At 41.9% G+C, this 16,054-nt stretch overlaps 1 pseudogene; it reads right to left on the bottom strand.

Annotated features, from left to right (window-relative positions):
- Window positions 1-243: 243 nt before the first annotated feature.
- Window positions 244-444, bottom strand: LOC137224263 (ATP synthase membrane subunit K, mitochondrial pseudogene; annotated as a pseudogene).
- Between the last annotated feature and the right edge of the window lie 15,610 nt (window positions 445-16,054).

Below are 16,054 nucleotides of genomic sequence, written 5' to 3' on the forward strand. Positions count from 1 at the left end.
GCAGAGCAGTCACTCCACTCTGGGGGAGAATCAGTGAGGGAGCAGATAGGAGAAGCATTATGACTTGCATTGAGTGCCCACCACATGGAAGAGAATGACCACTGTCCTCTGAAAACCTAAACAACCAAGTGGGAAAGTGATGAGAAATGTAAACTGGATTCTTTTTTGTGCAAATTGAGTGTCACATTGAGTTGACTGTAGCTTTTCCAGGCAGGGGAAATTAACAAATGAGGTACAGAGAATTTAGACTCCATAAGTTGCTTTCACAGCTGGAGTGTTTTAGACCTTATCTTGAAGTGTAAGACCATCAAAGCAACGCCTCCACGTGTGGCCAGTACACAATTCAATCTACCTGTGAGAGTATAAGAGTTGAAGTATTTTTTAATATGAGTGAAATGGAATTGTGCATCAGTTTCTGGACCTGTCATGATTTCAGTCTTGCAAAAGGCATGCATTCTGTAACCTGTATACTTCAACATACACAGCTAGCCCTCAACCTGGCCAGAAGAAGCCCTGTAAACTGCATTCTGCAGGTCTCAGTCTGGACACACATTTCTGCCTTCCCAGTATAGATGTTTTTTTGTTGTTGTTGTTGTTTTGTTTTGTTTTGCAGTACGCGGGCCTCTCATTGTTGTGGCCTCTCCCATTGCAGAGCACAGGCTCCGGACGCGCAGGCCCAGCGGCCGTGGCTCACAGGCCCAGCTGCTCCACGGCATGTGGGATCTTCCCAGACCGGGGCATGAACCCATGTCCCCTGCATCGGCAGACGGACTCTCAACCACTGCGCCACCAGGGAAGCACAGATGTTTTTAAAAGTATCAGATTGTCCTGTATCTTGAGGAATATATGGTAGTGTTCTTATGCGCACACATGCGCACACACACCCCCCCTTTCCAGCCATGACACTGCAGATGGTGTCTACAAAAGAAAATGCAGTCTATAAAAGTAATTATGGAACCTCAGAGTCCCCTTCAAGCCTGAGACATCCTGAGTAATCCACCCACAGGTGAAAAATTCTTGTGGGACCTGTCTCAGAGTAAGCTTTGCCTGTCCCTCTTCTCTGTGGAGCCTTTCCCCAGAAGCCTCTGGGGTACCTGGCCTTTACCCTGATACCACTCACTTCTCCTGTCTCCATTGGTTGTGAGCTGATGCCTTACACTGGCTGGTCAACAGGCTACACGAAGGGTGGCATTCTGCAGTGAGTCTTTACAGGGTTGTTTTTTTTTTTTTTTTTTTAATTTTTGGCTGTGTTGGGTCTTTGTTGCTGCGCGTGGGCTTTCTCTAGTTGTGGCGAGCAGGGGCTACTCTTTGTTGTGGTGCGTGAGCTTCTCATTGTGGTGCCTTCTCTTGTTACGGAGCACAGGCTCTAGGCACGCGGGCTTCAGTAGCTGTGGCGCACAGGCTTAGCTGCTCCGCAGCATGTGGGATCTTCCTGGACCAGGGCTCGAACCCGTGTCCCCTGCATTGGCAGGCAGATTCTTAACCACTGTGCCACCAGGGAAGTCCGACAGGGTTTTTTTTTAAAGTGCATATCCCCTCAGTTCTCATTTAGAAAATGTGGAAATATTCTGCCCTTATCAATCTTCTGGTATCCTGCCTGCTAGAGCAGTCTAGACCAGAGAAGCTTCGAACTGTGTGAATGGGCTATTTCCAGACTTAGCTCCTGGCTCTATTTCCATTATAGTGAAATGGTCCAAGAACTGGCTATCCCTTTGGAACAATGAAAGGAATATAACTATTTCCATAGAGCTTGAGTTTAGTGTGCAGGATAATTCCTAGTTAGTTATTCTTGCTGTGCTTTTATATACTCATGTCTCTTAGTGCATTATTATTCAGAATACTTACTAGGTGGTAAAAAAATCAATGATAACTTGCTGTTTGGGACATGAATTTGAATCCTTTGGAATTTCTCTAGTATGAGTTGGGTCATGATCTCAGCCTCCTTCCACTGGTCTTGTGATTCTCCTTCTGTCATAAAAATGATCTATAATGTCTTCCAGGTCTTATTATGTTTGGACTGTAATTTCTAAAGCTTTGGATTTTGATTAAAACCAAAATGAGAATATACTTTAGATTTTATGGTTAGAGCCTTCCCAATTGATGATATTAGATTGCTAATACCTCCAGAAGATTTTCTTATTTGATTGAACATAAGCCTGGACTTTACACTGAAACTCAGTATTTGCCTGTTCATCTATCCAACAACTGCTTATTGAATGCCCGTGATATGCCAGGCTCTGCCCTGGGCACGAAGGATTAATGTACACCCAAGAAGTAGAATGAAGAGGAAGACATGTTGGAAAATCATCACAATTTAGTAAGTATTATAATGGTGGGTTACTAGAAATGGTGGAGGGATGGAAGAGTTATGTAAGATACGTGAGACTGAAGCACTTGAGTTAAACTTGAAGAATGAAGAGGAATTTCTCAAGAGGACAAATCGGGGAAGAGCCTTCCAGGCAGAGTGGAAGGCTTAGAGAACAAGGCATTTGGTGGAACAAAGCAGTATTGTTGGAGTGCAAAGGGCAAGGGGAGCGGTGGGTGAGGCTTAGACTGGGCCACATGCTGTTAGAACTGTTTTATATTGATTATCTTGCATAATTTTGACAACCTCTGAGGGTGGTATTATTAGTCCCATTTAATAGATGAGGAAACTGAGGTTTAGGGGAGTTACATAACTTGCTCAAGATTACTGACTTAGTAGTTGTTAGAGCTGAGATCTGACCCCTTTGCAGAAGTGACATTATTCATCACTATGCAAATCTGCCTCCTCCATGGTTATCTTCATAGTCAAGCTCATAGACACACTTTTTCGGTTTTTGGTCTCATCAAGTACCTGCCAATGTCCATTTTATAACCAAGTTATCTTTATCTACAAGAGCAGCAGAGGTAGCTGGTGTGTGGAATGCAGCTATTTGACAACATCATCGCTCCCTGACTAAGAGGAATGGAGATCAAACCCCTTTCCTCTAAACACAACAATCGCCATATGGCAAAGGAATTTCAAATCTGAGACTCGATAATTATCAGATCGTCACATTGTAGCTCCACCAAAACTGGGGCACACGCTTACAGTAGCTTTAGCAGGGTTTGAGCTGTTGAGGGAGTTTTGGAGAAAACTGTTTGAAATTAGAAGGATGAGTGTGCTTATGAAAAAGCATGAGGAAAAACAGGTGCCTTTAGCACTTTCACCACTCTGCTTCCAATGAACCTCTTCCTTCTCCTAATACTCTATAGCCTGTGCATGAAGAGCCAGCCCTGCAGGATGGAAATGCCAGTGAACCTGCAGTCTAAGATCTCAAGTTCGGTCACTTATGTCATTGTGGGATATTGGGCAAGAATCGTTCTCTTCTTCACTTCCTGGCCTACATAGAAGAGTGGTTGAAAGTGCGGGTTCTGGGGCCAGACTTCCAGAACTCAAACCCTACACTGCCATTCCCAACTGCGTGCCTTTGTCAAGACACTGAATGGCTTGTGCATCGGTTTTCACACCTGTAACTCAGGGGTAGTAATAGTACCTACCGCATGGGGTTGTTGAGAAGGGTAACTGAGACAATTCGTAGGAGGTGCTTAGAGTGGTGTCTGCTGAGGAAGGAACACAATAAATGTTAGCTTTCTTCTAGTTCTGGGCCTCCCTGCTCTGTTCAAGGCTAAGTGCTCCTTCCTGGAGAAAATCCTTCTTTCTCTTTAAATTTTTTTTCCATTTAAGGAAAGCCAGTGTGAACTTCCGTGTATTCTAGGAGACTTGCACGCACTGCATCAACCTCCAGCCTTGGCATGGCATGTCGGACGCTTGGTGTCCTTTGTTTGCTGCAGCTCCCCAAGACCAACAAGAATCCATTTTTTTCCAGAAAAACAATGATGACTTTATTTCCTGTTGGTTCTGCGGAGAGAATTATTGTCTCTTTGCCATAACCAAACATTATAATCTTAGCATAATGGAAAAACAAATATCAATGAACTTTTTATTTGTTTCTCTTAATGAGGGAAAACCTACTATTTTAGGTTGACAGATTCTACTGGAAATAAATCATATTGCTATGGAAACCATGCCCAATAACCACTGAAACGTGGTTGCTATCTATGTTCTTTAATTGTACATGCTCGAAGAATTATATTTTAGCACATATTTGACTTTCGATTCTGTTTCCATAGTGTTAGACTAGAGCCCGGCTTCTGACTGCTTCCCTGTTCAGTCTTTTAGGATTCCTTGCTATCTTTGGGATGTTGAGTCATGTGGTGGAAACCACAAAAATCTTGTGATTAGTTCTGGCTGTGCTACTTCTGTCCAGGTGTCCTGGAGCAGGTTTTCTAATCTTTCTGATCCAAGAAAATTATAAATTCTCTAGACGATAAAAAACAAAGGTAATACCTTTTAAGGCTTGGGTGAAGATTAAATAAGGTGATATATACATAGCTATTTAGTACATTTTATATAAAGGTAAAAGAGTTTTGCTTTCAGAAAAGCTACCCACTGCATAAAAAACATACCCCCAAAAACTTCAGCATTCTTATTTTTTCCTTAGAGTTTGGTTGTGAGATGTAAGAAGATGTAGGGGATAAATGCGAACCTACTAGGATAAGAATCCCCATACTACTCACTAGCTATGTAATCTTGGGCAGGTTACATGACCTCTCTAAGCTTCTTCATCTTTAAAATGAAAATAATAAAGTTTATATCCAGGGTTACTGAATAGATTAGAAAAAACTACCTATCGAACACAGTTCTTGGCAGGTAGAAAGCACTTAAAAATGGTATTGACTGCTGGAAATAATGACACTGTGCCCAAGCCGACACCATTAAACAAATTCCAAACTGCTCAGCAATTTGGAACTTGCTCTACTAAAGGGAATACCATTTGTCAACACCTGAAAATTCTCATCCACTTGTAAAGAGCATTCATCTAGAGATAACAACTACTCATGGATTCTGCAACGAACATTTATTGAGCATCTACTAAGTGCATGGAAAGATGAATAGAAAGACAAGGTTCTTGCCCCTCATAGGGTCATAACTTATGGGTGTAAAATAAGCATGCACACCAGTAACTGCAATGTCAGTGATACTCACTGATAAACACTCACATAACAAGTAACTCTGGTGAACATTATAGTAACATGACCAAGAATGCAGAGCTAAATTCTTCAAGCAGAATTTCTTGCCTAAGAGTCCATGAAAACTCAGAACAAGAGAAACAGATGCCGAGACTCATCAATACTAAGACCCAGCAGTGATATATCTGTCCCTGCAAAGCTTTGGAGAGTCTCTGGCTGACCCTAAGGTTGAAGACCAAATGGGGAGAAAGAGACAGAGGGAGAGAGAAAGAGTGTGTGTTATTATGCAAGATTCTTCTGGACCTTATTTGTTTATTCATTCTGGTAATTATCGTCTGTACTAGTATAGTCACCAAGACATTTGATTTGCAGAGAATTTGAAAATATATGGTCTCCTTGGTCTAGAACTGACCTTTGTTAGAGAGAAGAAATAGGTCTAAATTGAAACAGACCAACCAGTAACTCAATCAAGGAATGTTAAATCAGAGCCGAGAAAGAAAGGCACCTCATTTTCTGTTTTGGGGCCCATTCATCTCGGCTTATTTAGTAAATTAATTGTACATTAATTGTAAAGCATGTAAATAGCACCCTGGCCATGGATCAAATGTGATAAATTTTAATAAAACTTCTGAAGCAGTAGCAAAAACTGCACATGTGTGTGCACAAACATGCACATGCTTCCATGCGCGCGCACGCACACACGCACACACACACACACACACACACACTCGCACACACACAACTAGACCCTGGATTAGAATGCTCTTCATGACCTACTGAATTATTTGCCTCAGACCAGTGGGGTGAGATGGCTATTTTGTTTCCTTCCCTCCCCACCCCTTCCCTTCCCTTTGTTTCTTTTTTCTTTTCTCCACCCCCTTCCTCTCTTCTTGTTTCTTTTCTGCCCCTGATTTTAATGATGGTGGGATGCCCGTGGAAGGGCAAATCAATCATTTAGAACTGGTAAGTCTCTCAGACTGCTATGCGAGGAGACTGAGGGAACAACACATGCCTCTGGGTGGATGGTGGGTCTGAATCTTGCCTCAGACTTCCTTTGTGGGAGGCAGCTGAGCATTTATTGAACCTCCCTAAGGAGAAATGTGTTGAGGAGTGAGACGATGCAGTAAAGAGTCAAAAATGCACTCCAGAGAGGATGTGTGGAGTCAGATTTTAAATAATTCTCTTCTTCATAAGGCAATTGAACAAGAATGAACTTTTCCCCTGAGTAAAGTGAATGTGGAGTCCTAGGAACTCAAAAGAGAATCTGTTGAGTGAATAAACTGACCAATGAGGAAAAATGAAAAAAGTAAAAGTACTTATGAAAGTAAAATATGGAGAATGAGAGGAAAAGATTACTTGAGGTTCCAAAATACCCCATTTCTGCTTTATATATATACATATATATATATCATATATATATGTATATATATCATATATATATACATATATATATATCAAATGGAATATTACTCAGCCATAAAAAAGAATGAAATTTGAAATAACATGGATGAACCTGGAGGGTATTATGCTTAGTGAAATAAATCAGACAGAGAAAGACAAATACTGTATGTTATCACTTACATGTGGAATCTAAAAAATAAAACGAATGAATATAACAAAACAGAAACAGACTCACAGATATAGAGAACAAACTAGTGGTTACGAGTGGGGAGAGGGAAGGGGGGAGAGGGAAGGTAGGAGTAGGGGATTAAAAAGTAGAAACTACTCTGTATAAAATATATAAGCTACAAGGATATATTGTACAGCACAGGGAACATAGCCAATATTTTATAATAATTTTTTTTTTTTTTGGCTGCGTTGGGTCTTTAGTTGTGGCATGCGGGGTCTTCATTGAGGCATGCGGGATCTTTCACTGTGTCACAGGCTCTTCGTTGTGGCACGCGGGCTTCTCTCTAGTTGCAGTGCCCAGGCTTCTCTCTTATTGTGGCGTGGGGTTTTTTCTCTCTCTAGTTGTGGCGTGCAGCCTCCAGAGAACGTGGGCTCTGTAGTTTTGCAGCACGCAGGCTCTCTGGTTGAGGCACGCGGGCTTAGCTGCCCTGCGGCATGTGGGATCTTAGTTTCCTGACCAGGGATCGAACCCGCGTTGCCTGCGTTGGAAGGTGGATTCTTTACCACTGGACCACCATGGAAGTCCTTATAATAACTTTAAATGGAGTGTAATCTATAAAAGTTTTCAATCAGTGTGTCGTACACCTGAAACTAATGTAATTTTCTAAATAGATTATACTTCAAAAAAGAAAAAGAAGCACAGCCCAAGAAACAAAGTATCAGAGGAATAAGAAAAGCAGGAAGAGAAAGAAGCAGAGATGGAGGCTATCTGCAAAAGCCCAACTCACTCCAATCCAGCCTAGAGTTGGGATTCAATGTAATACATTCCTCAATTTCCCATTATTTATGAGATTTTTACAAGGAAATAAAGATACATTTTAGCTGGTCTTTATAACTCTTTTCTTGTCAATGGATTCAGTGGTTTTTCTTTCTAAAGCATCTTTTAAAAATCTATAGAGATTGAGTATTATAGCCAATTATAATGCCTAGGGCAATTAAAATAATCAAAACATTTCCATATTTGCATTTCACAATAGCCACAAAGGCACTGTACGGATCACATTTAATTTTCAGCAAACTGTCTTAGGCAGTGATTCTCTGGCTTATGAATTTTGGGAAATGGTAATTTCTCTTAATGTGTGGCATATTTACTATAGTTAAAAGCATATAAATTTTGTTCTCAGTTTAAGTTTCCAAAAGCACAATCTGTATTATGTTGATGCTACATTTAATGTATGCAACACGTTTATAATTAAACCTATGTACACTCTGTATATAAAACTCTACATTTTAATATAATTATATATATAATATATATGCAGCTGAATATAAGGGGGAAGGGAGATACCCCATTGAACAATACCATGTTCCAGGCACTGAGCTAGGTATTTTATATTTATTACTTTAGTCTTCACAAAAGTCATGAGAGGTAAATTTACCTTTTACAACAATTTTGGTTGCTTCCTTGATTTCTGGAAAATTGTTGCCAGACCTTTCAGAAGCCATTTCTAAGGGGCGGAAAGCTTGTCAGATCTTAAAGTTGGTACCATCTTTTGCAGGTGCCCCCATTGGCCGGGAAGTAGGTAAACTGAGGCCAATGGAAATGTCTCTGAGTTACTGTAACGATTTACTTAATTCTGAGCAGGAATAAAGTGGAACCAATTTCCTAGAGAAGGAAGGAGCAATATATCATTATTAACTTGTTTCAATCACCTATTTCTTTATAATTAGATATATTCAAGTATGTGTTTGCTTAGGCATTAAAAAGGTCTGTTTTTCCTAACTTCTTTAGGTGTCCTTTACACAGGGACACATAACAATCAAATGTGTGCTAAGTTTGACTGGAAAAGCAGATGGTAAGAGGGATAGTCAAGCGTATGTAGGAGTATAATACACATTTCTTGCCTTCAGGAAACTTTAGTAAGGTTGGGAATAGACCCTCACAGAGGAAAACAGCTCTTAATTCAAGGCAGCCTTTGATATGGTAGATGAAGGCTTAAAGCAATAAATAAAGCCTGTGAGTATACAGACGAAGGGAATGAGGTCAGGCAGGGTCCTGACAGGAAGCAGCTGTCAGATTCAAACTGGGAATTTGAGGAGACTTTAATTTTTTAAAAAAGCTATTTACAAAGGTGAGTGTTGGGTGGAGGAAAACCACAGAAAGAGTTCAGTATTTGGAGAGTAAGGGAGCCGGTCCATGGCACTCATTTTCTGGGGCAGGGAACAGGGTGGAGAGGGTTGAAAGTGGATCTGGAGGGGCAAACAAGACACTAACCGTGAGAGAACTGCCCTGTGCTGGAATGTCTTGGCAAAGGCCATGAGGAGGAAAAGATGGACCTCAGCTTTGAAAGGATGGAAGTAGAACGTATAGGTGAAAGAGGAGGGGTGAGGACACTGCATTCAGAGTGAACACAGGACATAAAGGTTCAGTTTTAGGAAAATGCATACTCTGGAGTGACAAGAGGCAGAGGAATGGAACACAGATGACAAAATAGTTTGGGGCCAAATTATGAAGGCCTTGAATGCCAAACCAGGGAGTCTGTCCCTGGTCCTGAGAACAACAGCCAGTGAACAGTTTAAAATCAGTAATGAAGCTGGCATCTTAGCAAAAGTAATCGACATCAATGAGAAAACTGGTTTGCAGGGAAAAGGCACAAGTGGCAGAATGTTCAGCTTGGATATAATAACTTGATATGAGATAATGGAGGGCAGTGGGACTGAAAAGGGGAAGAAACAGGGGACATAGTGAAGGAAGACATGGTCCTCTTAAAGGCAAGGTCAAAAACCTGCTTCTGAGATGTTCTTTCCTCCCAAATGGTAATCCTGATTGAAACGTACCATGAGTGAGCCAGGACAAACGTCCCATGTGAGCTGACAAAGTGCCCCTCAGCTCGGACTCTCACCAATATAGGGCTGGTTGGGGTGTGGAAAAGGCTTGACCTGGGTCGAGAAGATGTGGTTTGAATCACTGCTCTGTCAGGTATAAGTTAAATGTCCTTCAGCAGATCATCTGGACCCTCTGAGCCTCCGACTCACATCCTCAAAATGAGACATTACTACTTATTGCCTAGGGCAGTTGTGGGAATTCATTCAGTGAGATGTGTGGATTGCAGAGAACCACAAGGGGGTGCGGATTACATGTGGATGAGGGTGGGGTTACTGTTATGCCTCTGAAGACCTTGTCTTTCTGGGCAGGGCGGGTGGAGAGGAAGCAGGCTCTTCCCCAAACGCTAAATGAAGCCCCCATTCTCTTTCTTACCAAAGCTGCTGAGTGATCAGATTTGATTGATTACTCCAGGCCTCAGCTTCCCAAATATCCCTCCACTGCTGGGTAAAGCGGTACATTTTATCTGATAAGGTGAATTTTTTAAAAAAAATTATACTTTATTTTCATTCTCCCAGCCCATGCCTGCAAAAGGTTTTTTCTCTTGCTTCCCTGAGTTTATACTAATGCTAGTTTTGGCTGAAGATTATTTCCCCAGTGCCTGGTACTTTTTGGCCTGAGTATATAGCAACATGCCAAGATACAGATTAAAGCAGGGAGTCCATTTAAATAAGATGGATGTGAAATTTGGTTGTTTTCACATCTTTGAGGTTTGTATGCAGATGTCTCTATGAATTTCCCAATGAAAATACTGCTTTCGATTTTAGGCAATTTTTACAAATAATTTATTTTCTTCCCTTCAGAGAGTGTCTACAGATCTGATAATAGCTATAAAATAACACGACCACACTGAGATGTAGACGTAAAATAGTTGTCTAGTCTCACTCACCAGCTAAAGCTCCAAACCGTTAAGTCCAAGTTTATGCTTTCACAAATTACAAATGACCTCCTGCCGTGGAATTCTGTGGTTGGCTTTGAATAATTGAAACCATTACTTTAATACCTCTAAGGCCATGGGTCCCCTTTAGTTGATCTCAATGGCTTGGCAGTAATTTGGGTCGGAGGGGGGGAAATGCAGAAAGTCGTAGTTTATAGTAGAAAATCTGAATCTTGTTGCTCCGATTTTTCTGTATTCCGTAATGACTGAACTTTCATTCAACACTTATTTATAAACATAAATGAAGCCCCTGCTAAACTCATAGCGCTGTGCTGGATGCTCGGGGAGAAGGGCAAAGATCTACGAGACATGCCTCCTCTCCTCGAATGGCTTACTGGGGACGTTAGACCCACGCAGTACTGATAAGTGATTGCCCTCTGTCTCACCTCAGTCACGTACCCCATACTCATACCCTAGACCTGGCCATTCCGTGCATCCTACTTTCAGACCTGCTGACCATCTTCTCAGGCCACCTTCCGTAACACTCCAACTCCAGCGATTCTTCAGTCTCACCAGGTTGAGTCCTTCCCTGTCACTGTCTCTCCTCCCTCTAAGGTCTGTACTTTCCCCTCTCCTACTCCGCTAACATTCCATGGCCCATCATTAACAACTGCTCACTTGTATTCATTGTCCTTATTCGCATTCCCTTAAAGTCGCTTTTCCTTCTTGGCATCTGCCTGGTAAAACCAAGCTTGAAGTCAACTCCCCTCCTACTCTTCACCTGTAACCAGTGGCTGATTGTGGCTGGAGAGAATCTCCACAACCCAGTGACAGGTCTCATTTTATATTCATGACTCCCAACCTCAGTGGGTCTGTAGAGCTGCTGGCAATCTTTCTACATTGTCACCGTCCATTCAATTCTCTACTTCCTTAGATCACTATTTCACGTGTTCTCTTCCCTCTTCGGACCTCCAGCATCTCCTCCATTCTTTTATCTCTTTCTATTTCACTGGAGGGAAAAAAATAGAAGCTCTCCGAAGAGAACTTCCCTATTCTGCCAACTCCCACTTCTTCAACTAACTGTGTCTGTACATAAATGCCCTGCTTTTTGTCTTGTTGCTTAGCATGATCTAGTTGGGTTCCTATCTAAAGCCAAACCCTCCACTGTGTACTTGATCAAATCCCTTCTTATCTGTCCACAAACATTTCCAGTAATTATCTCTTCTCTTTCCTGATCAACAATATTTCTTTTTCTATTGGATCATTCCCAGTAGCATACAAAACATGCTGAATTACCACTCATTTTACAAAAACCACACAAAATCTGCATTGACCCCACTTCCCCCTCCAGCTACTGGTCTCCTTTACAGCAAATCTCCTTGGATGAGCCTTCTAGACCCAGTACTTCCCATTCCACTTCTCAATAGTCTTTCCTAAATACACTTCAGTCAGGCTTTCATTCTCAAAATTGCTTCCAGCACTGTTCTTATCAAGATTTTCAGCGACCTCGCCCTTCCCACATGCAATGGCTTATTCTCGGTCTTCACCTTATTCATCTAATTGGCAGCATTTTACAGTGGTTCAATACTTCAGTACTCCCATCACTTGGCTTCCAGGGCATCACTCTCAGTTCTGTCCCTGGTTGCTCCTTCTCTGTCTCCTTTCCTTGCTCCTTCTCATTTTTCCCAAACCCTGAACACTCTTTCAGTGAATCCCAGTCTCATAGCTTTAAAGTTTGTTTGTATGATTTTGACTCCCTAATTTGCATTTCAAACTTAGATGTCTCCCTCTAACTCTAGACTCACATATCCATCTGCCTAATGGGTCTCTACTTGGGTACTGAATAGATAACAAACTCAACTGATGCCAGAATGAACATGAATCTCCCTCTACCCAGAATCTACTCCCCCCCATCTTCCCCATCCTCCCAGTTGTGCAGACCAAAGAACTTGGGGTCATTCCTGACTCCTTTCTTTCTCTCCCATCACATACTCAATCTACCAGAAAATCTTTTTATCCCTTCTTCAAAATATATCCAGACTCCACTTTTCACCACCTCCACTGTTATCATCTTGTCTAAGCCACCATTGTCTCTCACCTCTTACTGCAAAAGCCCGTTTAACTTTCTTTCCTTCTCTCCTTATTCCTCTGAAAGCTATTTTCAACACAGCATATGGAGTGAGCCTTTTAAAAATATAAGTAAAATAATGCAGCTTCTCTGCTCAAAAACACTCTCATGGGTTCCCAACTCACCCAGACTAAAAATTGAAGTCCTTCCCATCACCCACAAGAGCCTACCTTCCTGACCTCTTCTCCCACCCACTCTCCCTGGCTTACTCTGCCCAGCCACACTAGTGTCCTTCCTAGAACATGCCAAGCTTTCTCCTGCTTCAGGGCCTTTGTACTGGCTAGACCCTTTACCCTGAAATGTCATCCTGCCAGTTCCTCATGGCTCACTCCCTCTACTCCAGTATCGTCTCGGAGAGGCCTTTCTTGACCATCTGATAAATAGTATCCTTCCCACTCTGGTATTCCTTTTTCTTCTTGTCCTATTTTATTTTTCTTCATAGCACTTATCATTATTTGACTTACCAAATATTTTTTTATTAATTATCCCACTCCTCCTACTATAATGTAAGCTCAGTGAAAGCAAGACTTTGTTCACAGCTGTATTTCCAGCACCTACAACAGTGCCTGGTACAGAGTAGGTACTCCAGTAATATTTATTGAATAAATGAATGAATGAATTCAAAAAATGAACATCCATGGTCTTTACTGCTGTTTCAGAGAAGGTAGAGTATCACACACGGAAGTCAGTGAATGCCCTGATGAAACGGTAAATCCAGACACTGAGGGATGGGTAGAATTTTGATAGGGTTAGGAAGAAGCATTCAGGTGAGAAGCAGGTAAAAACTAAAAGTTGAAGAAAGAAAACGTCAACAACGTTTATTGAGCATCTACTACATATGCCAAGTACTTTACATTCATTATCTCACATCATTCTCATGATCACTGCACCAGAGAGCTATTATTATATCCATTTTATAAATGAGGAAATTTTGTTTCAGGTATTTTATTTTATATTTAATATTTTATTTATTTATTTATTTGGTTGTGCAGGGTCTTAGTTGCGGCAGGCAAGCTTCTTAGTTGTAGCATGTGAACTCTTAGTTGCGGCATGCATGTGGGATCTAGTTTCCTGACCAGGGATCGAACCCAGGTCCCCTGCATTGGGAGCATGGAGTCTTAACCACTGCGCCACCAGGGAAGTCCCTGTTTTAGGTATTTTTAAAAGTAGTTTTCCCCAGAACCTATAACTAGTAAGTTGCAAGCCATTCTTGCAATTGAGGTTTAACTGAATCCAGAGTCCATTCTCTTTCTCATTTCTTTATCATCATCACTATTATTAGTGTCATTCAAGCTCCTCCCCTCTCCACCTATCATGCTCCTTCCCCCACTACATGATGAAAGACGACCCTTGTTGGTATTCAATTAAGTGATAGATAAGAAATAGATGTACCAACAAATATATTCTCAAATCCTTCTTAATAACCTACTGAAAGTTAAACCTCTTTTACATTGGTGGCAGCACACACTTTCAGTGTTTTGGCCAGCATTACCAAGCCATTTCTCTGGTGGTCATCTCAGCGTGAAACGTCAGTCCATTTATTTCTTTGCTGTGGCTGAATGGAATATTCCATCATTGGAAAGTAAAGCTTCAAGTTTAAATTTGAAATCTTTATTCCTATCTGGCAAATTGGCGCTATCCTTAACAGTTTGGAAGGAAGTGACGTTTTTGCTGCCATCAGCTGCATAGTGTTGGATGCTCGCAGAGCAATTTATCAGATTTACTTAGATTCCATGTGACTCTGATCCAGTGGCTACAAAGAGTGTGTATTAAGCTAATTGTTATTCTATCCTCCCCCACCCCCATGTCTCTGGTATGGAAAAAGCAGTTGAGTCTGAATAGAGTCAGGAATTAAAACATGTTTTTTTTCACCCCTGAAATTCATGGGATGCCGGGCAGGGGAGAAAGGAAAATTTTTGTCTTTTCCAAAACCCATTGCTTTCAGAATAAAGTAAAAAAAAAAAAATTGTTGGTTAGTTTTGCTGTGGCAAAACTTGACCCCAAAATTTCAGTTACAACAGCAAAGCAACAGTTTATTTCTTACTTATGTTACATGTTACTCATGGGTCATTGCGGGGTCAACTGTGGTTCTGCTCCATGGCTCATTGTCATTCTAGAACTCAGCTGAAGATGCAGGTCCTGTATGGGATAAGCCATTCTGGTGCAGAGAGAAAAAAGCAAGAGAGCTGTTGGAAACAAAGAATGGCTCTTAAGGCTTCTACTGAAACATGGCATATATGGTCTACATGTCAAGGCCAAGCAAGGCACATGACCAAGCCCAATGTTAATGGCGCAGAAACGTATACCCCTCCTACTGGATGCACTGAAAATCCCATGGCAGTGAATGGAGATGTGTACTTCTCTTGCAGGAAGGAGGAGTGGAGAGCTGGGAACCAAAATGTAATATACCACACATTCCTTATCCTAGCATTCAAAACCCATAGGAAAGCCAGCTTCGTGTCCCTCCACATCCCTTCTTTTGCCTGTGCTCTGGTTTCTTGTCCCCTAGACACCACACTCTCACACTTCCATGTCTGTTTCCTTAGCTGGAAATGCAATTCCCTCCATTTTCTGCCAACTGAAGTTGCCCTCAGCCTTTAAGGTCCAGCTCAGATTTCATCTACTTTATAAAGCCTCTCTCAATTCCCCAGTTGAAGTCAAACACTTCTGTCTTGGAGCTAGTAAGGCAGACTGTTTGTACATCTCTCCAGCACTAATTTTTTTTTTTAATTTTTTTTTTTATTATTTTTGTCTGCGTTGGGTCTTCGTTGCTGCACACGGGCTTCCTCTAGTTGCAGCAAGTGGGAGCTACTCTTTGCTGCAGTGCATGGGCTTCTCACTGCAGTGGCTTCTCTCGTTGCGGAGCACGGGCTCTAGACACACGAGCTCAGTAGTTGTGGCTTGCGGGCTTAGTAGTTGTGGCTCATGCTCAGTAGTTGTGGCTCATGGGCTCTAGAGCACAGGATCAGTAGTTGTGGTGCACGGGCTTACTTGCTCCAGGTCATGTGGGATCTTCCCAGACCAGGGATCGAACCCGTGTCCCCTGCATTGGCAGGTGGATTCCCAACCACTGTGGCACCAGGGAAGTCCCTCCAGCACTAATTTTAATCTTCCTTGGTAAGTCTGGGTAAAAAACTCCTGGAGGGCAGAACCCAGGAATTAGGTTACGTTGGCATTTCTCTCCAGCTTCTTTGGGGTCAGAGTCTTGACCTTAATAGATGCTTAATAAATTCCACTGTATGACTAAAAACCTACATATTCACCATCAAGCTTATCCATAATGTGAAATTTTAAGTCTTTTCTACAGGAGGCATATGTAGGCAAACCACATAGAGGAATCTTTTGGGAGCTTTCCTCAGTCAGAAGCACGGAGATGATTCTGTTGGTTCCACAATCTAGACTCTACCTGTTGTGTGTGTGTGTGTGTGTGTGTGTGTGTGTGTGTGTGTGTGTGCGCGTGTGTGCGTGTGTGTGTGTGTGTGTGTGTGTGTGTGTGTGTGTGTGTGTGTGTGTCTGACGATTCCTACCTTCCCACCAATAA

The sequence above is a fragment of the Pseudorca crassidens genome, chromosome 5 (genome assembly GCF_039906515.1).
Source record: "Pseudorca crassidens isolate mPseCra1 chromosome 5, mPseCra1.hap1, whole genome shotgun sequence".
Taxonomy (NCBI): domain Eukaryota; kingdom Metazoa; phylum Chordata; class Mammalia; order Artiodactyla; family Delphinidae; genus Pseudorca; species Pseudorca crassidens.